Genomic DNA, 27,861 nt, shown 5'->3' on the forward strand with positions numbered 1-27,861 from the left:
AACTACATTGCGTGCCACACTAAAGTAGGTAAAAATTTATCGGGTCGGGACGCCCCGAGGGTAGAGAAGGGTGCAATGTTGCGAATATGGAATTTGGCCTCCATATCCGCTTGTAAATATTCCCCTATTTTCTCCAATACTCCCCAACTTTCCCCAATCCCCCATTCCCTAGTCCCATTGCATGTAAATAACAATCAGTAGAGCCGACCTTCCCCTTATTCCCCCATTAAATGTCGTGCCCAGGTCCACCGCACCACACGTAGACAACTTTCGGACATCTTCCTAGCTATTCTTATTCTATGTCAGTTAAGGCCTCGTCTCCATTAATTATGACTCTTCGTTGCACCAGAATGTGATTATATGGCATCAGTAGTGAGTTTAGGACCTTTCCCATACCTCCTCCCATCTTCTTCCCCAAACAACAACAATAACAACAACTACAACAACAATTACAACTACAACTACGACTACAACAACAGAGGGGCGGGGAGTGTGCGTCCTCACACCGGCTCGGTTACCCGCCATGACCATGCGCTCCACGGCGTTACCCCGAAGGGGCTGGCTGTCAGCTCCTCGTCAGGGGCGGAGCCAGTAACCCCCCCACGCACCCAATGAGAAGCAACGTGCCGATTCCATCTGGGGCGGAGCTAACGAGCCGAGGGCGTGTCACTCCCCGCCGGATATACGCGGCCCCGCGCCGGACGTGACGACAGATGCGCCTCAGCTTGGAGAGAGAAGCCACCGCCACCCCCAGCGCGACGATACCTCCCCGCATCTTTGGACCGGACCGGACCCGCTTTCCTGTCATCAACCCCCGTGTGAGTCAGCCGTTGTCCCGTTTGTCTGTCGTCTGTCCGGGGTTAATATAAGAGTGTGTCTAAGTGCCTGTCTTTCTGTGATTATACCTCTAGCCCCTGTAATCTGACCTTTCCGTACGAATATAATCTCCTCCGGAGGTCTTGAGAATTGAAACATTGGTGTCGTATTGTGTTATTGTAATCCAGCCGGGTGTCTTCTTTTTCTTATTGAGCCAGCATCGCGCGACTAGTCAACGTTCGGGCACAATCGGGTAACTTGTGCAGACGTGGTCATACCATAAAACCGCTCGGTAAATAACATCCAAGCCACGTCTGTAACAATATATATATATAATATAAAAATAACCACCTTTGGAGGCCATTTTTCCCCGCAAAGCGGGGGTTGGCCTTTTTCGGGAACCGTGGTTGTTGTTGTTTTTCGGTCCCCTATTTGAAGCAATGTTTTACGGCCGGATGCCCTTCCTGACGCCAACCCTTTTTGCCGCCTTTAATGACAAACAGGGAATTACCAGTGAACTGGTACTCAATTAGCCGACCTCGGAAGGATGACAGACTGAGTCAAACCCCCCTGGCGTTAATTCAGCGATCGACCGGGATTCGAACCCAGGATCCTTGGATCCTAAGCCGGCACCCTAGCCGCTAGCCCAACACCAGGGGGGGATATATATATATATATATATATATATATATATATATATATATATATATATATATATATATATATATATATATATATATATATATATATATATATATATAGTTGCAGATATGGGACTTGGCCTCAATATCCGCTTGTAAATACTCCCCTATTTCCCCAATACTCCCCAACTATCCCCAATCCCCCATTCCCTAGTCCCATTGCCTGTAAATAACACTCTGTAGAACCGACCTTCCCCTTTTTCCCCCATTAAATGTCGTGCCCAGGTCCACCGCATCTCACGTAGACAACTTTCGGACATCTTGCTAGTTATTCTTAGCCTATGTCAGTTAAGGACTCGTTTCCATTAATTCTGACTCTTCGTTGCACCAGAATGCGATTATATGGCACCAGTAGTGAGTTTAGGACCTTCCCATACCTCCTCCCATCTTCTTCCCCAAACAACAACTACAACAACAACTACAACAACTACAACAACGGCGCGGCGCGGGGGAGTGTGCGTCCTCACACCGGCTCGGTTAGCCGCCATTGACCATGCGCTCCGACGGGGTTACCACGAAGGGGCTCCCTGTCAGCCCCTCGTCAAGGGCGGAGCAGGTAACCCCCCCCGCACGCACCCAATGAGAAGCAACGGGCCGATTCCATCTGGGGCGGAGCTAACGAGCCGAGGGCGTGTCACTCCCCGCCGGATATACGCGGCCACTTACCGGACGTGACGTGAGATGCGCCCCCAGCTTGAAGAAGAGCCAGTCATCACCTCCAAGCGCTGAGCGAGCTCCACGCATCGACCCGGTATTGCAGTACCTCCGAGAACGGTGCACCCCCTCCGAGAACGGTGCACCTTGAGCCATCGACTGCCCGCTTTCCTTGCCATCAATCCCCGTGTGAGTCAGTTTTTGTCCTGTTTATCTGTCGTCTGTCAGGGAATAAGATAAGTGTGTCTAAGTGCCTGTCTTTCTATGCTGTCCCTCTTGTAGTTGTAATCTGACCTTCCGCCCTAATATAACCTCCTCCGGAGGTCTTGAGAACTGAACCCTTGGTGTCGTGTCATTTTAATCCCAGCCGTTGTGTCCTTTTCCTTCATTGATTCAGCGTAGCGCGACTCGGCAACGTTCGAGTGGAATCGGGTAAACTGTGCAGACGTGGTCATACCAAACCGCTCGGTAAACCAACATCCACAACCGCGTCTGTAACATTTGGTGTCGAGGAGTGAGATTGGACCCGGAGCGCGTTTACGCGCTCGAAATTATAAAGGCGAAATTTGATTTGTTTTACGGAAATAAAAACCCGAATTTTGAAAGTCGTGCTATGGCGGATCAAGACAGCTGGGGTCCGGTAGAGGAGAGTGAGGCAGGGTCGGTCCAGGACCAAATTGAGGGACGTGAGGAGAGCGAAGCAGCGAGGGTAGCAGACGCACAAAATGGCGCCTCGCTGGTCACCGCGCCCGCGACCGTGGCAGCGCCCCTGGTGGATTTGAACCTTTTTTTTCTACAAATGAAGGCCCTTATGGACAAGAATAGCGAAGAAATGGAAAGCAGAATGATGGGGGTAATGGGGAATCGGATGGATGCTCAGAGTGAGCAAATGAGGGCTCAGAGTGAGCAATTGGGGGTAATGAGGGACGAAGCGAGGGGTACCGGTGAGGGATTAGACAAGAAATTAGAGGGGTTAGACAATGGGATAGAAGGGGTGAAACATGGGTTAATGGGGGTAGAAAACAGAATGGCCGCTCAAGAGAATCAAATGGAAGGGATGCAAAAGGGGTTAGAGGGGTTAGAAAACAGTATGGAAGGCAAATTGAGGGACATGAGGGACCAAGCGGAAAGGGAAGTTAAACAAATGGGGCAGCAGATAGAGGGGGTCAGAATGGGGGTAGAAACCAAACTGGATGCTCACAGGGAGGAAATGGAGCAGATGAGGGTGGCATCTGGGCAGGAGATGCAAGTGATGGGAGAGGAGATCAGAAGAGGTGTGAGTGAGGAGGTCGGAGGAGTGCGCGAGGAGGTGAGGCACTGTAAGGAGCACATGGAGAAGGAGGTGAGAAAGGGGACTGTAAAGTTACAAGGGGGCATAGAGGACCTGACGCAGGAGGTGGAGCAGCTGACGGTGGGACAGACGGAGTTAGTGGAGCAGGTACAAAGGAACACTGCGGTAATAGGAGGGTTAAAAGCGACACAAAATGACCTAAAAAATGACTTGGTAGCGACGAAGAGGGAATGTCAGATGGTACGTGAGGGACTGACAACGAGGTTGGACGAGGTGATAGAGGTAATGGAGACGAAGGACCGGCAGGTGAGGACGCACATGGAAACGGTCAAGGTAGCCTTAGAGGATGAGCTTGAGGAGACGTACCGGGAAATAAAGGAGGTGAAGCAGAAATTAGAAGAAGTGGAAGAAGGGGTGAGCGAAATTAAGAAGCGACGGAGAGGGGATAAGAAAGAGATAAAAGAGGAGATAAAAGAATTGGTCCAAAGTCTGTGTTTGGATCGTGATGATGTGCTCATTAACCGGATGAGGGATTCGCAGGTGATGGAGGAGAAGCGAAGAGGAAGAGGACCCGGTGTAAGTGGTGACCAATATGGTCGTGCGTATGATGCGCCAGGTGATTTAAGAAGCTTGGGGGTCGAGATGGACCCGGGTGTTCGTGAGAGGCCGTTGGTGAAGTGTGCGACAGGTCTGGTGTGCGAAAAAGGAGGTGTGCGAGAAAGTCCGACTCTGGGGTGTGTGAGGAAAAAGTGCGTGCCAAGGAGTGAGGGTGCTGGCGAGAGTGAGTCGGTCGTAGCGCGTGTGCGAGGGGGCACATGGAAGCGCGGTGTGGTAAGTGTTACAGAGGGTGTGACGGGAGAGTGTGCGCGAGAAAGGTGTGTGACGGACAGGTGCATGGGGAAAGAGTGCGCTGTCAAAAGTAAGGAAGAATGCACACATGTGGTGAGTGTTACAGAGGGTGTAACGGGAGAGTGTGCGCGAGAAAGGTGTGTAACGGACAGGTGCATGGGGAAAGAGTGCGCTGTCAAGAGTAAGGGTGAGTGCATTGTCAAGAGTGGTGGTGAGAGTAGTGAGAGTGACAAGGAGAGTGAGTTGGTTGTGACAGGTGAGCGAGGATGTACACCTGGGATGGAAGGATGCACACCTGGAATGGTAGAGCGTGAGTGGGAATGCACGCTGGAGTTGGTGGTGAGGCACGTGGTTGGGTGTGCGAATGAGAGCACACCTGTGATTGTCACAGAGGAGGTGACAGAGGAGGGGGCGCGAAGAGGTGTATTGGTGAGGTGTGCGAGTGACGAATGTGTGCCAAGGTGTTCGGTGGTCAGGTGTGTGACCAAGGCTGTGAGTGGAATGAGTGTACCGAGGTGTGTAAGGAAAGGTACGAGGAGCATGGAAACGGCTGGATGTGTGAGCAAGGAACGGGCTGCGGGGTGTAAGCGTCCAGGTGAAGCATCGACGTTAGACGGAGTAGAGTTTAGAACGACTTATAGCCGAATCGGGCCCTCGGTGCGTGCTGGGCCTCACTCTGAATGGCCGCGTCCGTGCTCCACTGGGCGGAGCGGGCGGCTGGATAGAAAGGGTCGTCATGGCGACCACTTTTTGGTGAGACGTGCCGGCAGGTCGAGAGCGGGACATTGGATGGCCCCGTGCCGAGATGGTGCGTGGGATCTCGGCACGGGTAAGCCCCCGTCCCTGCACCGAATGCCGGACGCATCCAGCCGCTGGCACAGAACAACCCGCATTCATGGCTTGGCTTTACGAAGCCGGGCTTTGGACAGGAATTGGCGCACCGAGAGGCATTAGTGAGTAGACGGGTGATGAGGATAGTGTTTTGGCCCCAAAATTAGAGAAAAACAAAATTTGATGATTGGCAAGGGATTGGCAGTAGTGATTGGCAGATGATGGGTAGTGATTGGCAAATTTTTGATTTGTCGAAATTTGATGTGCAAAATTGGTAGTGAGCGATGGGCCCGGTGGGTAAGGCTGGCATCCCTGCCACCCTTCCCATGAGGGGGGCAGATGCGCACTAGATTATGGGGTTGATGGCAGTGAAAACTAGCCTGGGTGGGTTAGGATATTGTGTGTAGGGATCTAGAAGAGATTGACATTAGGTAACGTTAAGGTTTAGTTAGTGACAAGGATACCTGTAGAGGGGACGCAGGTAGATTAGAGTGGATGATAATGACGAGGGAGCGCAATAGTTTAAAGGGACGACTGGGAAGCGCAAGTTTCAGAGGGGAGTAGTTAGATGAGATGATGCTGTGTGAGAACTGGACAGGTGTGTGGAGCAGTGTATGAGTAGTGAGTGTTGTGGAACAGCGCGAATGCGCTTGGAGGAGAGAAGGGTGCAGGCGGCACCAAGTATGAGAGCACAGGTGTGCAAGTACAGGTGTGTGGAATACATGGAGTAATTGGTACGGAGTGGTGTGCATGGTGCGAAGGTGTGGATGGGGGAAGAGTGGACCCCTTTCACGAGTACCCGGGGCGGGTAGTGTAAGTGTTAGGTAGAGGGTATAGGTAAATTGTGGTTGGATATTGGCATTTGTGGTGCGGTTGCAGAATGGTGTTGTGGATGGGTGCATTAGTGTCGTGGAAATGGCTGGGCGTGTAGCCTGTTAGTGTGTGTAGTTGGTTGGGCACTCCACCACTGTGAGGATGTCGGCCAGGTGAGGCCGCAGGTGGGCTCTGGGAGCCGGTAGTTGTGAGTGGGTGCCTGAGGATCCCGGGTGTGGATCGGGCAGCCCAGTGCCAGAGAGGGCACCGAGTGGGGAGAACGCCAGAGGGCCTTCCCCAGGTAGTTAGGTTAGGGTAAGGAGCAGGTAAGCTCGGAGGCAACTGCAGTGGTGGAGGTGTGCAGGTGGGTAGACCGGCTAGGAGAGCTTCACGTCGCAGCCCAGAAATTGTGCGAGGGCACCGAGAGATGAATCGGGGGAGTGAGACCCCAAATTGAAAAGCACCACAGTTTGGCCAATGGGAATTGGTTTTTAGAACCCATAGTGTAAGAGGGCCAATGGTTTGGCCGGAGAAAGACCCCGGGTAGTGTAAAGTTGTTAAAGTCATTTAGGAGATAGTTAGGATTGATGAACCTGTCGCACCATACGCAGCCACTTACCTGTGGTGATGGTGATGACTCCACACCTGTGTTTTCTTTGTTTTGTTGCAGGAAATGAGATTGCTGTGGATTGGTGAGACGCATCACGACGTGGATGAGACATTGGGGTGATTCCATCTCTCCCTCCCTAGGAGGGACTGATGATGAATTGGTGATAGCAAATTATGATGTTGAGTTGGAGATGGCAAATTTTGATGAAAGTTGAAAATGGCAAATTTGATTGGTTAGGAGGGAGAGAAGACGAATTTGGTTTATGGGAGGAACGGGGAAGACAGTAGGGATGTTTGTTGATTTGTAAAATAGATGTTTATGGGTAGTGTTGTGTTTTGTGGATACAGTAAGGGGTAAGGGAGGGGCCATGTAGGTTACCTGGTGGGGGGGGGGGGGGAGCGTACGGTAGGAACGTACCTGTCTCACCTGGTTCCCATGTGCCCCTAGTGTGCATTACCTTGTGTTGCGTGCACTTTTGCGCCCTTACCACCTTACTCACTTGTCTGCTTCTTTTGTCTCCCACCTCCGAGGATCTGGCTTTGGGGCAGAGAGAGAGAGGAGAGAGGAGAGAGAGGTGCTGGCTTCGCAGTTGTGGGCCTGCACTTTCGCTGCTTGCTGCCTGGATCGATACACCATATGGACCGCAATGTTTGTGGCCACCCACCATGGACCGCAGTTCTTATGCGGCCAAGCACCACCCATGGATGGACCTATGGGTCAACGTGGCACCTATGCCATACAAGGTGAACCACTTTTAGTTGACACCACTGAAGGCCACAATACAGAAATGGACGCGGTTGGCGCCTTTCTTTATTTTTGGAAGAAGCCAGAAGGCCAAGTGCACCACACGAAGAGCAAGAGACACCTGCAGGGTTAGGGGTTGTTGAATTTATTTTTATTCATTGAACAATGGTGACTGCACCGATTGGTGCTGGGTGGTGCTTTTGGTGCTTGGATGGGGTGCTCTGCACATTATTAAAGGCCGTAAGGCCACAGAGCACTCGTGGGTTGGTGTATCGATGCTGGCATGCGTACTCTCTCTATGCATAACACCTGCATGTGTTCCTCCAAAAACAGGTCCTGGATCGTAGTGTAAATATCAGCGTAGTCTTGTAAATAATGCTCCCTACCGGCTGTATGTTTAGTTTGCGAATTCTTTCCGGATTCGGTTATCCTGTGGGTGTGTTTCTGTGAGGAGAAGGGTGCAACGTCGCAGGGGGACATATTTACTCATTTGTGAACATCTGTAAAACTGTCGCACTCAGGGTAGAGTTAATAGTAGAGGGAACTACATCTGAGTGCCACACTAAAGTAGGTAAAAATTTATCGGGTCGGGACGCCCCGAGGGTAGAGAAGGGTGCAATGTTGCGGATATGGGACTTGGCCTCAATATCCGCTTGTAAATACTCCCCTATTTCCCCAATACTCCCCAACTATCCCCAATCCCCCATTCCCTAGTCCCATTGCCTGTAAATAACACTCTGTAGAACCGACCTTCCCCTTTTTCCCCCATTAAATGTCGTGCCCAGGTCCACCGCATCTCACGTAGACAACTTTCGGACATCTTGCTAGTTATTCTTAGCCTATGTCAGTTAAGGACTCGTTTCCATTAATTCTGACTCTTCGTTGCACCAGAGTGTGATTATATGGCACCAGTAGTGAGTTTAGGACCTTCCCATACCTCCTCCCATCTTCTTCCCCAAACAACAACTACAACAACAACTACAACAACTACAACAACAACGGCGCGGCGCGGGGGAGTGTGCGTCCTCACACCGGCTCGGTTAGCCGCCATTGACCATGCGCTCCGACGGGGTTACCACGAAGGGGCTCCCTGTCAGCCCCTCGTCAAGGGCGGAGCAGGTAACCCCCCCCGCACGCACCCAATGAGAAGCAACGGGCCGATTCCATCTGGGGCGGAGCTAACGAGCCGAGGGCGTGTCACTCCCCGCCGGATATACGCGGCCACTTACCGGACGTGACGTGAGATGCGCCCCCAGCTTGAAGAAGAGCCAGTCACCACCTCCAAGCGCTGAGCGAGCTCCACGCATCGACCCGGTATTGCAGTACCTCCGAGAACGGTGCACCCCCTCCGAGAACGGTGCACCTTGAGCCATCGACTGCCCGCTTTCCTTGCCATCAATCCCCGTGTGAGTCAGTTTTTGTCCTGTTTATCTGTCGTCTGTCAGGGAATAAGATAAGTGTGTCTAAGTGCCTGTCTTTCTATGCTGTCCCTCTTGTAGTTGTAATCTGACCTTCCACCCTAATATAACCTCCTCCGGAGGTCTTGAGAACTGAACCCTTGGTGTCGTGTCATTTTAATCCCAGCCGTTGTGTCCTTTTCCTTCATTGATTCAGCGTAGCGCGACTCGGCAACGTTCGAGTGGAATCGGGTAAACTGTGCAGACGTGGTCATACCAAACCGCTCGGTAAACCAACATCCACAACCGCGTCTGTAACAATATATATATATATATATATATATATATATATATATACTATATATATGTATATATATATATATATATATATATATATACTATATATATGTATATATATATATATACTATATATATGTATAATTATATATATATATATATATATATATATATATATATATATATATATATATATATATAATATATATATATATATACTATATATATATAGTAACGAATTTGAGAAAGTGTAACGAATGTGAGAATTATGGTTGGTTGTGTGTAAATGTCACCCTCCGTAATGTAAAGAAAGGTCGAAGCTCGTCCTCTTAGTTAATTCCATAAACATACACGCAGGGCACCATATATCCTTTTAAATAGTTATTCCCATATTCTATGTAGTTTAAGGCTGTGTTTCCCAATAGTCGACTCTCCATTGCACCGAATTAAATAAGATTAGGTCCCATCTTCAAAGTGTCAGGTTTGGATGGTTTTCACCGCAAATGGACTCCATTGAGCACGCGGTCGGTTGGGAGAAGAAAGGCGTGTCTCCGCACCTCGTCATAGAAAGGAGGACTTAGTCGGCCTCGCTCAACCAATCCAGCACGAAGGGGTTTGGCTTGAGAGGGCGGAGAGAGAACGATCTGGGAGGTTCGCGAAGGTTCAAGGGTGGGGCTTATATAACCCACGGGAGACGCCCCCACCTCAGATGAGCTACAGAGAGGAGATACGGCAGAAGAGTCCTGGGAAGGCACGCAACGTCCCCACGGCGGCCGAGAGAGAGAAGACCGAGGCAACTCAAGGAGCGCGCGACGCAGCGGTGCGGAAAAGGAACTTCGCCCGCGCAGTTTGGAACCGCGGGAGTTCGCACGACCGCGGCTCGGCTTTTTGACAGCGGTGCCTTCCGGCCCGACCATGCCCAGTCCCCGCTGGACCTTCCTTGCCTCTCCAAGCCATCCACCTCCAGCCATTCATTCCTGCCTGCATTCCCCGTGTAAGTGTGATCGTTCGTCTGTCTTTCACGTTGTCCTGGGGTTTTAATTAAGAGTGTAATAGATAAGTTAATATTTGCACTGTGTCTCCTTCCATTATTTCTGTCTTTATTTTATTATCCTTCCTTCTTCCTTGGTTATTTTTGGTCTTGTAAATAATAGTAATAAATCCTGTTATTCCCTACTTTGTCTTTTTCTTCTTCATGCTCTTTCGGTCGCTTTAGAGGTTTCCCCATTGAGGGCCCGTGGCGCGATTCGGCTGACGAAGATTAATCGGGTCAGTCTTGGTAACCGGCTCACGGTGCAGTTCGCTTCGCTCGGCAACTAGTCCATTACGCTGCGACCGTGGGCGGGGGAGTATTTCCTTGCGTACCGGTAGGTGCTGGTATTTAGGTCATAGGACGGTTGGGCCTAATATCCTACCCAGCGCTGACCGGGCGTGACGTCATACCCCCAGGACCACGTCGGCCAGTCATAGACGAGGGGACTAATCCCCCCTCGATAACGGGAACCGAGGCCGACGTTGGGGTCCGTAACAATATATATATATATATATATATATATATATATATATAGTCATGTTTACAGCCCCTCACCACGTCTGCTAACCAGTCGGATGAGAAGCTGTAGAGTGTTTCGCCGATAACAGAATTAACAGGGTTAATGCCAGGTGGTCTGCACAACCTTTTCACTCCGAACGTATCTGACACTCTAAAGTGTCTGATATCAACAAAGTTAATAAACTCATTGTGGGACATCCTTGTGTGTGTGTATATATATACATATATATATATATATATATATATATATATATATATATATATATATATATATATATATATATATATATGTATATATATATATATATATATATATATATATATATATATATATATATATATATATATATATATATATATATATATATATATATATTCCAAACAGACATCCTCAAAGGTAAATTTTACATATCGTAAGGAAATAGCAAGCAAATTGAAGCACCACAAACCAGAACAAAGGCCACATTGATCGGCTTGTATCTGCCAGAAACCTAGACAAGGTCTAGGAAGTCAGACAGCACTTATAAAAGTCTCCATGCAACACACAACAAACTTTCTCAGGAAGTTGGCCTTCCTATGATGGTGCTACACCCAGCATAGCTGCCACTACGCTGGAGTTTTTGGCATGGGAGATCAATTGTTGAATCACCAGAGAAAAAAGGCAATGGTCACAATAATCCCAGACTAGTCAGCCCAATTTCTTTCCATTTGGGTATGACAGAGTATAACAAAATAATCCCCCAACTCAAGGGTAGCTGAAAGGAAACATACACAGTGAGCTCCAACGAATCCCAATGGACGTGATCATTCGTGCAATGGATAATATTAACTACTTAAAGTGAGCCCTTATAAATCAAAATTTCAAAAACAAATGGGAAAAAAGTTAGGCTATGTTAGTTCGGCTATTAGTATGTTAGTATGTTAGTTAGTTAACTATTAGTTATTATTAATTAGTTATTATTAATTAGTTATTATTCATTAGCTATTATTAATTAGTTATTATTATAAGTAGTTAGTTATTAGTATTAGTATGTTAATTATTAGGCTATTCTCATAAAAATTAATTCTTCCTCATTTTTCCAAAGACAAAAAAAAAAAAAAAAAAAAAATAATAATAATAATAATAATAAGATGAACATATTCATTAAAATGATAGCAATGGGATATTTTTGGGCCTCCTACGCATGCACCCACATACGATATAATCAAAATTTCAAACAATTTTGCCTACAAGAATGTTTCAAATTTGATACAAACTTTTTATAAAAGGCAAGTAATGTAAACAGATAAATAACTTTTGAGGTTAATCTATATATTGATGGTAACCAATGCCCATAAAAGCAAGTATTAGAAAATCAAGACAGTGGCAATTAGGATAGCAAAGAAGTTGAAAAGGCAAATGAGTCTGAAATCTTTATTAAACAAAAACATCAAGTCTGTTGAAATTCAGACCATTGGCTCCACAGTATGGCGATGATCACCTATCAAGGGCATCCACATTATTGTGCCCCTGGGAATGGGGGTTTAGAAATTTTGGAAGATCCAGACTGTTAATGTATTAAACTTGCTACACACTTTTGAGGGTTGCCATGCAATCCGGTTTTCGCCGGACATGTACTCCTTTTCGGCATTTGAATGTCCGTCCGGCCGAGTTTTTCAAATATCTAAAAAGGTCCGGGTTTTGCCAGTTTTTTGCTTTTGCATTTTCAAAGGGATATATTTTAAGATTCACATTTCTCACCCGATTCACATTTCTCACATAAGATTTAAGATTCCTTTCACAAAGCCCGAAACAAGTGTGTGTCCACCCTCAGGAGAGCCAGGAAACAATATCTCACCGTTCTCAAGACCGAACTCTCTTATCTGTCTCCCTCTTCCAAATCCTGGTGGCGTCTGGTCAAATCTGTTTCTGGTGTTTGTTCCCCCTCCATCCCCTCCCTCACCTCAAACGGCTTAACGGCTGACTCCGCACGTGAAAAAGCTGAATGCCTCAACTCTGTGTTTGCCTCTAAATCTTGTGTCCCAAACCCATCCCTCTCTGTACCCACCGTACCCAGCTGCTCCTGGACTCTGTGTCCTTTCCTCCTGACAAGGTGGAAAAGTTTCTGTCAACCCTCGACTCCGATTCTGCAACTGGTCCTGACGGCATCAGCCCACGGGTCCTAAAATCATGTTCTTCCGCTCTTTCACTCCCTCTTTCTGTTCTCTTCACCCTCTCTTTTGCTCAATGTCATCTGCCATCTGCTTGGAAATCAGCCAACATCACCGCTTTGCACAAGAAAGGTGCAAAAACAGATCCCAGCAACTACAGACCAAACAGCCTTCTCCCAATTATCAGCAAAGTCATGGAATCCATCATTGCTTCAGATATGAAATCTTTCCTCTTCTCCAATGGCTTGATCTCTGATCATCAATTTGGTTTCAGACCTGGTCACTCTACTCTGGACATGCTGCTTCTGCTTTCTCAACCATGGATGGAGGTCCTCAACGCCAAACAGGAAATTAGAGCTGTCTCCCTTGACATTTCACGTGCCTTCGATACGGTCTGGCACCCTGCTCTGCTCACCAAACTCTCCTCCTTTGGTATCCATGGAAATCTCCACGCATGGCTGGCGGACTTCCTCTCTGGTCGTAGTCAACGTGTGGCCCTGAATGGGTTTCTCCCATCTCCTCTTCCTGTTCAGGCTGGGGTTCCCCAAGGTAGTGTTCTGGGCCCTGTGCTTTTTCTGGTCTTCATCAATGATCTCTCTGACTCTCTTGAAAATCCTCTCTATCTCTTTGCTGACGACTCTACTCTCTGTCGCTCCATTCCTCATCCCTCAGATCGGCAGTCTGCAGCCTCCTCACTCTCTGCAGACCTGGACAAAATCACAGACTGGGCAAACAAATGGAACATGTCTTTCAATCCTGATAAATCTCACACTCTTACGATGTCTCTCCGAAAAGACCGACTGGAAAACCCTCCCATCCACTTTCTGAATAATCCTCTCCAAGAAGTTCTGTCACTCAAGCTTTTGGGTCTCACTATTTGCCATGATCTTTCCTGGGAAAACCACATTTCAAATCTGGCCTCCAAAGCCAGTCGCCGACTGGGCATCCTCCGTCGTGCGAAGTCCTTCCTTGGCACACCTGAGCTCCTCACCACATACAAGGCTTTCATCCGCAGCTCTATGGAATACTGCTCTACCCTCTAGTCTGGTGCTCCTGCCTCACACCTAGCCCGTCTTCACGCTGTTGAAACCAAAGCGTTCAGAATCATTGGAATCTCCCGCGATGAAGCTAACTCCAAGGGCCTTTCACTCACTCACCGCAGGCAGGTTGGTGGTCTTTCCGTCTTCTACCGACTCCTCTCTGGCCTTGCCCCCCCAGCCCTCTCTGGGCTCTGTCCCCCAAATATTCCTACAGGTCGCACAAGATCTGCCTGCAACCCTCTTATGGTTAAACTGCCAAAATCAAGACTTTCTGCTCACCTTCACTCCTTCATTCCTCTTTTCTCCCACCTCTGGAACAAACTCCCTCACTCTCTTCAATCCCACTCCACCCTCCAGGTCTTTAAAACAGCTGTTCACCACCATCTCTTATCCTCCCCCATCCAAAACCTTGATCTTTTCTACCCCCGCTAATTTCGGTCCCCTTGTGTTTTATACCTCTCCCCCCCCTCCCCCTCCCCTTCCCACGCCTCCTGCCCCCAAGCCCTCTCCCTCCCACACTTCTCCCTGCTCTCAAATGTTGTGGTTGTGTGCTTCCCCTTCTCTCCCCATCTTGTCTTCCGCTCCCTCTTTTTGTATATTCTGTTTGTCTGGTTGATTTGTTTGTGAAATAAATGTTCGCTCTTTCACGAGCCTCGATTCAGTATACAAAAAAAAAAGAAAAAAAGATTTGGGATACATTTTAAGCCAAATTGAACCGCTTCCTTCGGACATGAATGCAATTTTGTTTTCAAAACATGTGGATAACAAAGGTCCAGGTCAAATATGCAGCACCTTAAAAGTAATGTAGATTGTTGCTAGAAGCCGGTGAAACATATTTTGAATCCAGTATTTTATACAAATAAATTATTCTAAATATACAAGAGAAAAAATAGTTATCTCTGATTAAAAACAAAAGTCAACAGAAATTGTTGATGCAATCAATCTAGGACGATCATGATGCTGGTGTACATTAAAAAATTCCAACAAGCTTCGGAGAATATAGCAAATTTGTAGGTATAATTACTTTTGTTTCCGTGCTTATTTACAATCCACCACATTGATAAATGGATGCACCATTGATGGTCAGAAGTTCTCCAATTTTTTTCTTCACTCTGATCACCTTCTCCTCCCACACAACCACCACCCCATCCAGTCCTTTGATTCAATAGGTACGTCTTCAATCTGAATGTTAGAGGGGCACTTTGACAGGACAAACCAAAATGACCACCGTCGTTGTTGGAGCTGTCAACATTTCCCGTAAACCACAGTGCAAACATACCACAGTGAATGCTCACCCACACACCAAATCCCAGGCCAGAGAGCGCTTTAAAACGAGTGCCTGTGGTTGGGTGATTCAGCATTCTCACCATTGCTGGGAAGTGGAGAGCAGCTTGGAAGTGAATTTGGGATGTGATTAATACAACAAAGTGATCCAAAGACTGGCTAGCCTGTGTGAGACCAATTTGGATTCAGCCTTTCCCAGGCTTCTCCAGGATTCAATCCATTTTGCATTTACTTAACTAACAAGACCAGGCTGCTTTGGCACAAGAAAACGAGACAAGTAAATTGGATTCCACTTTAACTTGACGGCATCTGCCTTACATCAGGCATGTTTGCTCACAGGAGGCCCCATGAGTACCAAAAAATACATGTATAAATTCCACACTCATATACCTACAAACTATTTAAATGCTAAATGCTGTAAATGTTTGTTCACTTACAAAGTAAAAAATGCAAATCCAATCAAAGTAATTACATCCAAAGACGAAAACCATCACCACACCCATATTTGTTTAACATTACAAAAGGTTGTTCATATTATCCAAGCAACTTACATGTCTATATATTACTAGACATTTTCCCAGGCGCTTTGCTGATAGATATACTAAAAAGAAAACATGTTGTACTTCACAAACATTCTGCTCTATTCACTCTATAATTTGCCTAAGGTCATCTTCCTTCTGCTTGGAAGTCGGCTAACATCGCCTTCGTCAACCACCCTTGCTGCTTATGTGACGTGAGTAAAAACCACTTCCACTTCACTGCGAGGCTCGGTGTTGGATGCTTTGGTTTGAATCTTCACATAAAACGAGCGAAAATGAAACATTCTGAAAATATGGAGTTATTCTCACTCAGATTTCAACATCCCCGTAATGCATATTGTTACGTGGTTTAAACCTTCTTTTTACAAGATGATGACGATTGGTAATATCGGATAACACCGGGTGGTGCTATCTATACGATACACATTTACATAGAGAGAATTGGGGTCTTCACCCCAATCTCCCCTCCCCCAGATTTGCTACCTAGACAGAAACCATACATAAAGTACCAGAAGGTAACATGCAAAATTTAGTTGGATTTGGTTCAGTAGTTGTTTTCGTTGTTGAAGCATATATAAACAAACAAATAAACAATTATATAAACAAACAAAAACAAATCTACAAATAAACTTTTGTAGTATGGACTAGCGAGGTACCTGTGCTACGTATGGGTGGGAGGCGAAATGCAAGCCGACAATGCGGAATTAGCAAATACCCAACCATGAACCAATAAATTCCACATTCCTGACACCTTCAGTCGAATGTCATGGACAGCCAGTTCGGGAATGACTTGGGTAAAAAATGGCGAATGCCAAGCCATGAACCAACAAATGTGGGTAATGTTTCTACATGCGGTTAATGGGAAAACTGCAAATAGCGAATCCGTGAACTTCATGGGTGGAAACCCTCGCATCATTTCCTCATTCTCCTTTAAACTCAATATACAGACACGTGAAAAAGTAAGTACACCCCATGAAAAGTTTTGACCTTTTCAACATATTTCAACATACAGCTATTTGATCTTCATTTCAACAATATTGATAGATAAAGGTGATATAATATAACAAATATCATGAAACATTTACATTTTGTAGTCCATTGTATAATTTAAATAAACATAAATGCAAATTTCGCATGTGGAAAAAGTAAGTACACCCTTGGCTCTAATAGGTGGTATTGCCCCCTTTGGCAGAAACAACCTAAAGTAGGCGTTTCTTATAACTGTCAACCAGTCTCTGACTTCGACTAGGAGAAATTTTTGCCCACTCCTCCATGCAGAATTCTTTCACCAGTGCGATGTTTGAGGGGTTTCTTGCATGCACACTGTTGTGAAAATCAAGATACAACAGCAACCCCAAAGTAGGTTTAATCGTAATTCGTTCTCAACATCATCTAGAGAGAAACCAATAAACATGGTATTAATAATACATACAGGTGAATACAGGTGCGGACAGGCTGTATGACTATAAAAGCTTTGATACATATTGCAGGCACGTTACCTTTCTAAGGGAAGCCCAGAGAAGCTCTAGAGGTACATCGCTAGGGTTACATCGTGGTGACGGATCTACATCGCCTGTCCGCGCTGATATATATATATATAGGAACCGAGAAAGGGTCGCGTAGCGGCCATGAGGCGAATAACATCAGTGTCGTAATTTGGATGACGATTTCATTACATTCTCCCCGCGCTTAGATCCAAACTCGGCGGTGAAGAACAGCAGACACATACAGAGGAATACATAGGAATGCAAAGAACGAAATACATTGGAAAGATGTCACTGCCGGTCGAACGTCCAAGGGGCCATCAATCCCGATGGCAGGGTTACTGCATTTCAGCCAGTTAGCCCGGTTAGCAATCAATCTCCAGCTATAGATATAGCCCTCATGATAATTAGAGATGATGGATGAATTGTATGTATACATCTTCCTCTGCAATCGAATAGAAAACTATTATTATGTATGGTACTTTAATGTTTATGGCGTAGCCCATTGGGCAATGCCGTCAAGAACAGTGCTGGTCCATCTGTATGTATGTATGTATGTATGTATGTCCCCTCAAACGTATACCAATCAGAACATGACATGGCGATGATCTGGTCTGGCAGAGGATCTGGTCACATGACATGGCGATGTGTTACATCTGGAGGAAGTCCCAGTCAAAGATATCGGACCGAGCAAGCAGTGGTCATCCCAGGGAGAAGACGTTGAGCCCGTGGGTAGTAGTAGTCTTCCTGTGGGGTAGTCTGAGTAGATAAGGGTACCTCGGTGAACAGTGAGAAACGGCTCAGTAGCTAGATGGGTAAGGTGTACCTTTGAGATTCGCAACTCATTACATAAGGTGTGCCATGACGAAGAGCGACTGGCCATACGACGCAAAGCAACGCATTACAGGCAGATGTCGGTGTGGCAGATGTGTAATCCATAACAGTAAGTAAGAAGACCATTACAGTAGGTCTGTACCCGTGGCTCCCAAGGGTACATACGCAGTACAAGCGCATGTAGCGGCACGCGAATCTACCGTTGGCAGCGATCGCACGAGTCACGAGCGGCCTCTGAAGGCTGCCTGGACGACCGGCATGGCCGATTTCGACGACGCACAAACGGTCGAAACGCGCCTCTCCAGCGAAGCGCGCAGGACCGCCGGGATGCATATGGCAAGCTTGTCCATCTGCACCGCGCGGGGAGGATCGGAGAAGATCGGCAGACCGAGAGTCCCGGCTGGACAAACCATGTTTGTCCCAGCGTCGTCCCGGATCGTTATGATTGATTGTCATGATTGTCACGCGGATCGGAGAAGATCGGCAGACCGAGAGAGTTCCGGCTGGACAAACCATGTTTGTCCCAGCGTCGTCCCGGATCGTTATGATTGATTGCCATGATTGTCACGCCAGATGACCCGGATGGATTGGCCATCCCGGATGTCCGACCGATCCATCCAGTTGACGCCATCGTTGCATGGCACGGATCCAGCCGGACCGCGGATGGATCGACCATCCACGGACGCAATGGCACAGAGAAGGCCCGGATGGATTGGCCATCCCGGATGTCCGACCGATCCATCCAGTTGACGCCATCGTGGCATGGCACGGATCCAGCCGGACCGCGGTTGGATCGTCCATCCACGGACGCAATACCGCAGTGCAGCTCATTGAGGCTGCATTGGGAGGGAGAGGTGTACTCTATTTGATTGATTAATTGTATATTTAAAATCAATAAAAGATTATCACAAAATATTTTCATAATCAATTGGCGCATCGCATAACTAACCCACAAGGGGCGAGGAGGGAGTCGCCACCCGGGCGAGCAACAAGAACCTCCCGGGTCCCCACAAGAGTCGAGGCGGCCCGATCACAGGGATGGGCCATGTCGAGAAAACAAAAGGTCGCAGGGGCCATGGGTCACGGTGTACCCAGTGAGACCAGCGCGACCTCACGGGAGCGCGGCAGATTAGCAACATGGTCATATCCCTAGGACATACTATCCACAAACCGCAAGAATAACGAGGTAGACAAAACATCTGTTAAAGAGGTGGCTGCAGTGCGCTGCATACCGAAGACAGACGACCTTCACAGTCTGGGTCAGGCTGAGTCACAGTCAGACTGGGGCATAGGGAAACGGAATCAGACGAGGCAAGAGCTCTGTCCGATAACAACGTGCCCAGAGTCAAGGACGAGCACGCAGTACGGTGTCCTCGTTACATGCGCAGGCGACGAGGGAGTCGGGCGCGACGCTCAATGTCACGAGGTCACCGTGTACTCCCACCGCGGTGACCCTGAGGGAGCGCCGCGGTACGTTGTACACGTCGTTACGTAAAGGACAATTAGTACATAGAAAGGTAACGAATCCCCGATGAGACCGCGGGAAGCACGCCATTACGCAAATGACGCCGCGAAGCGAACGCGTCTAAGATGCTGTAAAGCGTACGCGTGATACAGTCGATGACATCATCAAGTAGGTCGGGCGGGTTTGACGGCGAGCTCCAGCCGAGCGGCATCCCCAGACGGAGCAAAGCAGCACACCGAAATCCAACGTCTCGTGCGCAGCAGCACCCGAGCGAGCCCGAGATCGGCACACGGCACACGAACCCGGCCGGCGGCGAAAGCATCATCTAGGGCGCACCGCGTACGAGGGAAACCGAAAGCCGCGTCTCGGCCCGTTGATCCAGAGCGGGCGAGCCCGCCGAGCCGAGGGGCGAGCACGCCCGGCAGCGACAGACCGCACGACCCGAAGCAGCGCCCCGCCTGCCTGGCTGTCGGGTCTAAGGAGCGATCACATACAACGCCCTGAAGTAGCATCTCATATGAGGTGCATCGAGCATGAAGGATGAAGAGGAGGCCTTTCAGTCCGACAAGCCTGCTCTACACCAACACTACATAAACGCAATATAACGCAATCCAACAGCTTATCGAATTAAATAATTGGGTGAAACGCGGGGTGTAAAAAAAAAGAATGAAAGCATTCGGTCCACATACATTCCATGCACAGCATTTTTACAATGGTCGCAGGTGGTTAACGCATACGCCGTTTGATCAAGTAAAACAAAGGACGAAGAAGAACGATCACTTATAGAATACACATGGTAGTCAGGTATACGATCAACCATTAGAAGCATATGCCCGTGTGTCGTGAAAGGCTATGAAGGTCCCGCTCGACGTCCATAGAAACTCATCCGTGCTGCGACGAGTCGTCGCATGGTGCCAAGCGAGCCTCCATTGAGGCGAATCCGGGCAGCGGAGTCGCCGGCCTCGGGGGAGCAGCTGCTATCGCAGGTGGGATTGCGACGGCCGCGATAAGAATCGCCGGCCTCACCGAGTGCTCGTCGCATGGCGCCAAGCGAGCCTCCAAGGAGGCGATTCCGGGCAGCGGAGTTCGCCGGCCTCGGGGAGTAGCTGCTACATGCAGGTGGGATTGCGACAGCCGCGATCAGAATCGCCGGCCTCACAGAGTGCCCGCGAGAGGAACCGCATGCAAAGGGGTCCATCCAGTGAAGAGGCGGCGCGCGCAACTGGCGCGTCGTGCATTTGTAGTGATTCCTTCCAGCGACGGTGCGGTGCCACGCGAAGGGTGCCACGTGTAGGAGGTGATCGGAATCAGGATGGGATCGCGGGCCTCCCAGAGTAGTAGCACGCGATGGGAGCAGTGCACGTCGATTCGCGTGGAGGAGGTGGTTCCACCGAGTATCGAGTGGTCGGGGTGAGCCGGTCGTGAGAGGCACGGCGTGCTTCCGACGAGCAGCGCGCGTTCGCGCGGAGGAGATGGGCCACAGAGTAGCGAGTGGTCGGAGTGGAGCCGGTCGTGAGAGGCACGGCGTGATTCCGACGAGCAGCGCGCGTTCGCGCGGAGGAGATGGGCCACAGAGTAGGCGAGTGGTCGGAGTGGAGCCGGTCGTGAGAGAGAGATGTGACTCGGAGTAGATGGGCCACTGAGTAGCGAGTGGTCGGAGTGTGCCGTCCGTGTGGAGGCATAGCCGACATGGGAGACGTGATCACTCGCGTAGGAATCTCAACTCGGGCCGAGGCACGCATATCTAGGATGAATCCCTCGGACGGAGCCGTTAGTGCTTCCGAGCTGCGATCGGACGGGTAGGCCGGCGGCTCCAAGCGGGTCCGTCGTTCCGACGCGGTCTCAACCGCGTGCAAAAGCAAACGAGCATCGTGCTCCAGGCATCGAGCCGGAGTCCGTCACGCCTGCTCTGGCGTTCGGGTCTCATGAGAGCAGGTCGCTTTTTGTCGACGCGGTCCCGCGAAAAGGCTTGCGACGTCCCGTCTTTCGAGGCAGGCCGGCAGCGAGAGTAGTCGGAGCTCCGTTGCTGGAGCTAGCTCGACGGGTCCTCCGCTGGGCATTCTTCTCCGAGGCGAGCAGTGCAGGAGCGATGTCAGGAGAGGAATTACGATTAAGTGTTGTGAAAATCAAGATACAACAGCAACCCCAAAGTAGGTTTAATCGTAATTCGTTCTCAACATCATCTAGAGAGAAACCAATAAACATGGTATTAATAATACATACAGGTGAATACAGGTGCGGACAGGCTGTATGACTATAAAAGCTTTGATACATATTGCAGACACGTTACCTTTCTAAGGGAAGCCCAGAGAAGCTCTAGAGGTACATCGCTAGGGTTACATCGTGGTGACGGATCTACATCGCCTGTCCGCGCTGATATATATATATAGGAACCGAGAAAGGGTCGCGTAGCGGCCATGAGGCGAATAACATCAGTGTCGTAATTTGGATGACGATTTCATTACACACACCTCGTTTCAAATCCCCCCACAACATCTCGTTGGGATTTAGATCCGGGCTTTGACTTGGCCATTCCAGAACACTCCATTTATTCCTTTTCAGCCATTCCTTGGTGGATTTACTTTATGTTTAGGGTCATTGTCATGTTGCAAGGTCCACCTTCGGTTGAGCTTCAACTTTCCGACAGATGGCCTCACATTATCCTCAAGCACCCTCTGGTACAATGAAGAATTCATAGTGGATTCTATGATGGTGAGCTGCCCAGGCCCTGATGCAGCAAAGCTGCCCCAAACCATAATATTTCCACCACCATGCTTTACAGTTGGTATCAGGTTCTTGTGGTCAAATGCTGTCGTTGGTTTTCGCCAAACATGACTTCTGGTACTGTGGCCAAAAAGCTCCACCTTTGACTCATCTGTCCAGAGCACATTGTTCCAGAAGTGCTGGTCTTTGCCGAGGTGTTCATTGGCAAAATTTAGTCTTGCCCTGATGTTCTTTCTTGACAGCAAAGGTTTCCTCCTGGCACACCTCCCATATAGATCAAATTTGTGCAGCCTCTTTCCAATGGTAGACTCGTGCAATTTGACAACAACAGTGGCAAGAGCTACCTGTAGGTCCCGTGATGACATTCTGGGGTTCTTAGAGACTTCTTTCAGCATCTTGCAGTCTGCTCTCGGGCTGAACTTGCTGGGGCGGCCTGGCCTGAACAAGTTGGCAGTTGTTTGGAATCTTCTCCACTTGTAGATGATCTTCCGGACAGTCGAATGATTGATTTCAAATTGTTTGGAGATCTTTTTAAATCCCTTCCCAGACTCGTAGGCATCTATAACCTTCTTTCTGAAGGCCTCAGAGAGCTCTTTTGATCTAGGCATGGTGATGCCACACACTTCAACAACAAAGAGCAAACCAAACTAAATGTCTGAGGTTTAAATAAGACAGGTTCCTCCAAGAGCCTCTCTAATGATGTTCTAATCATTTGCACCTGAGCTGGTGCACCTGATTCTAATTTTAGGCATTTGAAGTAGTGATAAATGTAGGGGTGTACTTACTTTTTCCACATACGAAATTTGCATTTATGTTTATTTAAATTATACAATGGACGACAAAATGTAAATGTTTCATGATATTTGTTATATTATATCACCTTTATCTATCAATATTGTTGAAATGAAGATCAAATAGCTGTATGTTGAAATATTGTAACGAATTTGAGAAGTGTAACGGTTTTGAGAAGTGTAACAATTTTGGAGAAAGTGTAACGAATGTGAAAAGTATGGTTTTGTTGTGTGTAACACCCTCGTAATGTAAATAATGGTCGCAGCCGTCCTCCTAGTTAATTCCATGAAACTTACACACAGGCCACGATATATCTTTTTAAATAGTTTATTTCCTTATTCTATGTAGGCTAAATATGTGTTTCCCACTAGATTGACTCTGCATTGCATCAAACGAAATAAAGCGTAGGCCCCTCCGATGATCCATGGCAGCTCAAGTGCCAGGGATTCCCCCACTTGAGCTTTCACAGCAACCGTTTATTGCAGTACTTAACTGCTGTGCAACGTGACGGCGCAGTACCTGCAGCTGCTGACCGGTTTTCGCCATTTGCGGCCATTACGAACAAGGGGAGTGGCTAGAGAAGACGGGTCGCCCCCCTCGTCATAGGGGGGAGGAGTAAGTCGGCCCCGCTCATCCAACCCAGAACAAGGGGTTTGGCTAAGAGAGGGCAGAGCGGGAACCCCCGAGAAAGTGCGCGAAGGTTCGGTGAGGAACCCAATATAAGCCGCCGCGGGACGCACTCCACCCTCTTGCTCCACCCTCTTGCTCTTGCCTCTCTTGCTCTGACCCCGTCCTCTTGCTTGCTGTCGCTCGTTGTTGCTGGGGAGAAGGAAGACGCCTGAACGAGCAGGTGTGTGCGAGCCATCGTGCGACCAGCTGCGCTGCAGCTAAGGGGGCAGCTAAGGGGCCGCAGGCCATGAAAAGGACGCGCCAGGCAGCAATCCACGCTGGACCCTCCATTGCCTCCCAAAAACAACCATCCATCCTCAAGCCATACCTGCCTGCAATATCCCCCGTGTAAGTGTGAACGTCGTCTGTCCTAATCGTTGTCCTGGGGTTAAGTAAATTGACTAGTATAATCTAACGATGCACTGTGTGACTGCTTCTTCCATCCATTGCTTGTAAATAATTTTGATCGCTCCTTCTTTTTGCTTGTGTGTATAATAAATCCTGTTATTCCTCCGTACTCTGTCTTCTTCTCTTTTCCTTCTCTTTCGGTCGCTTTAGAGGTTTCCAAATTGAATATCTGTGGTGCAATCTGGTCAACGTTGGGGGAGTCGGGCCAATCGGGGATCCTGTAACGGTCGCGGTGGACCATCCGCTCGGCCCATAATAACATCTAAACCGCGTCCGTAACAATATGTTGAAAAAGTCAAAACTTTACATGGGGTGTACTTACTTTGTCACGTGACTGTATATATATTTTCATTCCAAACAGCATCATTCCAACCACAAATTAATATTATAGCATTAATATAACAAAATACATTTTTACAAAACTCATGAGGTAAACAAATATAAATTCTGTTCGAACCTGATAACCAATACAGGCAAATCTGCTGGCGAACAAGAGCGGATATGTAACACTTTGTATGGATGGAAACTCAAAATCAAAATTGTATTGAAGAATTTATGAAACCTCCCACCCACCTTAGGACACCCATTGGGACCCCAAAAGGGTCCACAAAGTTTGACGAGGCTAGCCCCAAAAGCTGAGGGCGTAGTTCGGGGACAGACAGCCGGACAGACACTCCTGCTTGATAATATAGATACACATAATAATTAGGAATAACCTTTCCCCTTTTTTCCTAAATGCCTCGAATTCCTCTTCTACAATACACTCTTAAAACAGGTGTGAGAGCGGGAATGGAGGGTTAGGGATCTTGAAGCGTCTTCCCGGCAAACTTAAAATATACTGACGTTATTTCATGCCTTGTATAAATCAAGTTATAAAAGTACACTAAATTTCATGTTTTTTGGATTTGAGATACAATTTTCCTAAACTGCCCAGCGAACACCATGACTTGAGTAAGGAGGGGGAGGAGGCAAAAATGTGCGAACAGCACTGTTAACCTGGGGAAGCATGGATGTAACAATAACAGCTCTTAGTAAAGAGCACACAGGTTTCTCAAAATGTAGAGACCATGTATTACTGAACACCAATTACAAGGTGACATGTGGACAATTTGAAATGATCATGCAAGCAAATCCCATGCGAAATATGCTAGATTGCGAAGCTAATCCAGAGGCGACTCCTGGACAAAATAACAATGTCATAATGGAAAATTGCCAGGAATAGGCATGGATGCATTTCCTCACGGCTTTAGATCACAGGAACTCAAGGTAAAGGCATAAACAAATAAAAGCAGCTCAGTTTTAATAATTACTCTGCATACACCCACGATGCTACAACAGCAGCAATAGTAATAAACATAAGAAGTACTCAATAAGCAAGATAGCAAGGCTAATGGGCATAGCCAAAGGCAAAGAAAAATGGCCATTTTGAGAGCACTATATGAAGAGCCATTATTTTCATTTTAGACAAATGTCCCTGTGTATCAACAACAACAAACAACATGCATTTTAAGGCCATTTTCCCTGCGAGAGCGGGGGTTAGCCTTGCGGTCCCCATGACAATCTTCTCCATCTTTTCCTATTTTCTGCATCTCTCCTTGTTAACCCCCTTGCCCGCATTTCTTCTTCCACCATCTTTAGCAAAGTCTTTCTTGGTCTTCCCCGTCCTCGACTTCCTTCTACATTCATTTCCATCACTCTTCTCAACCAGTCACTTTCATCCTTCCTCAACACATGACCAAACCATCTCAACCTGTTCCTCTTCACAGCATCAATCATAGGCTCTATTCCCATCATTTTTCGCAATTCATAATTTGTCTTCCTCTCTCTCAACGATACTCCGCACATCCATCGAACCATTCGCATTTCCACCCTTTCCAACCTTCGTTGCTGCTCTACGTTCATTACCCATGCCTCGCTCCCATAAATCATAACACTTCTCACACATGCAGCAGACACCTTTCCCTTCAGCTTCAACGACACTTCCCTCCTCATCAGCACGCCACTCAGTTCCCGAAACTTCTTCCATGCACATCTCACTCGAGCAACCATTGCCGAGTCTGATCCACCATCTCCATTCAGCATGTCTCCGAGGTAGCAAAATGTTTTCACACCTTCCAGCTTCACGCCGTCTCCAAGATCCAACTCAACATTTCCTCCATCTGCAGCTCCCTCTGTGCACACCTTACATTTGAATGTAGCTGCCACACTGGTTAATGACCCTCTCAGACCACTACATTTTTGATGAACCCACTCAGCGCACATTGTACATTGAATGGAGTTCACTCCGACACCCTTCCTGCACACAGCACAGGACCACTTCCCAGTTCTTTCCACCTCACCACATGCTTTACCACTTGCTATCACCTTCGTCTTTCCGATATTCACCTTCAGACCTTTTGTCTCCAGACATTCCTTCCACTTGTTCATCTTTTCCTTCAGTCCATCCATACTTTCCGCAATCAACACCAGATCATCTGCATACAACAACTCCCACGGTAAACCCTCCTTTACGTTTTGAGCCAGCACCTCCATCACAGCTACAAATAGTAGTGGACTTAGTACCGACCCCTGATGCACTCCCACCTTCACCTCAAACTCACCACTGTTCCCGTCCTTCGTCCTTGCAGCTGTGCGCGCTCTTTTGTACATTGCCATCACTACTCTGATCAACCATTCCTCCACTCCTAACTTCCTCATTGCCCATGTCAATACTTTGCGTGGAACCCTATCGAATGCTTTCTCCAGATCAACAAACCCAAGAAACAACTTCTTCCTCTTCTCCATGTACTTCTCCTGCAACTGACTCAATAAAAAGCACGTCTGTCGTTCCTCTTCCTGGCATAAATCCAAACTGCATTTCGTCGATCTTCACTTTGTTCCTTATCCTCCTCTCCAACACCCTTTCCAATACCTTCATTCCATGCTCCAATAACTTTATCGCTCGGTATGAGCCACACTCTAGACTAGAGGGTCACCTTTCCCCTTGTATGGAGGGACGAGGGTACTCAGTTCCCAATCCACTGGAATGCGGCCTTCTTTCACCGCCAGATTACAGATCTCTGTCATTCTCTTCACACCTCAACTTCCTGCTGCCTTCAACATATCTCCCACAACTCCCGGCGGCCCTCCCGCTTTTCTACTCTTCATTGCTTTTATCGCTTCCTCAACTTCCTTCTCAGTTATCTTCTCTGCCGGTCCTAAAACTGGGTTACTCTCTATGTTGCCATCCAATTCATTCTCTGTATTCAACAGCATTTCCATATATCTTTTCCATCTTCCTTTAATTCCATCTGGGTCCACAACGATTTGTCCCACTTCATCCTTCAAGCAACTCACCCCCATCACATCACACCTCTTTCGCTATCCGCTTTGCAATCCTGAATACTGCTCTCTGACCCTCTTCCGAATCCAAGTGTTCTCCGAACATTTTCCTACATGCCTCCTGCACCTTTGCTACCTCTTTCTTTGCAGCCTTCTTGGCTGCCTTATAACTTTCATGCTCTGCTGTTTCTGCTCCCGTACCCTTTGCCTTCTACCACTCCTTGAACTTCTTCCTCTTCTCGTCAATCCTCTTTCCAACTTCATCATCCCACCACCATGTTTCCGAGTGCCTCGGTGGTCCTTTTGTCCATCCACGTACCTCACCAACGGCTCCCAACAGACTAGCTTTCATTACCATCCAACCACTTTCAAGCTCAACCACATCATCCTCTACCCTACTCAGCCTCTCTTTTAATGCGTCCCTTACTGTCACCTCTTTCAACCTCCACACCTTCATTCTCGGTTGGTACTTCACCCGCCGAGCTCTCCTCGCACCTTTCACCCTTATGTCGCAGACAACCAAGTGGTGCTGTGAAACAGCCTCCTCCCCCGGGATCACCTTTGTGTCCCGGAGGTGCCCTCTATCTCGCCTACG

At 47.9% G+C, this 27,861-nt stretch overlaps 2 protein-coding genes across 2 annotated transcripts in view; one reads left to right on the plus strand and one right to left on the minus strand.

Moving 5' to 3' along the window:
* Positions 1–27,861, minus strand: part of AREL1 (apoptosis resistant E3 ubiquitin protein ligase 1) — a 165,732-nt gene that overhangs the window by 26,220 nt on the left and 111,651 nt on the right.
* The window catches only part of ZNF575 (zinc finger protein 575), a 686,770-nt gene that overhangs the window by 677 nt on the left and 658,232 nt on the right, over positions 1–27,861 (plus strand). The gene's annotated exons all lie outside the window — the stretch shown is intronic.

The sequence above is a fragment of the Myxine glutinosa genome, chromosome 1, assembly GCF_964187855.1.
Source record: "Myxine glutinosa chromosome 1, kmMyxGlut1.1, whole genome shotgun sequence".
NCBI lineage: Eukaryota > Metazoa > Chordata > Myxini > Myxiniformes > Myxinidae > Myxine > Myxine glutinosa.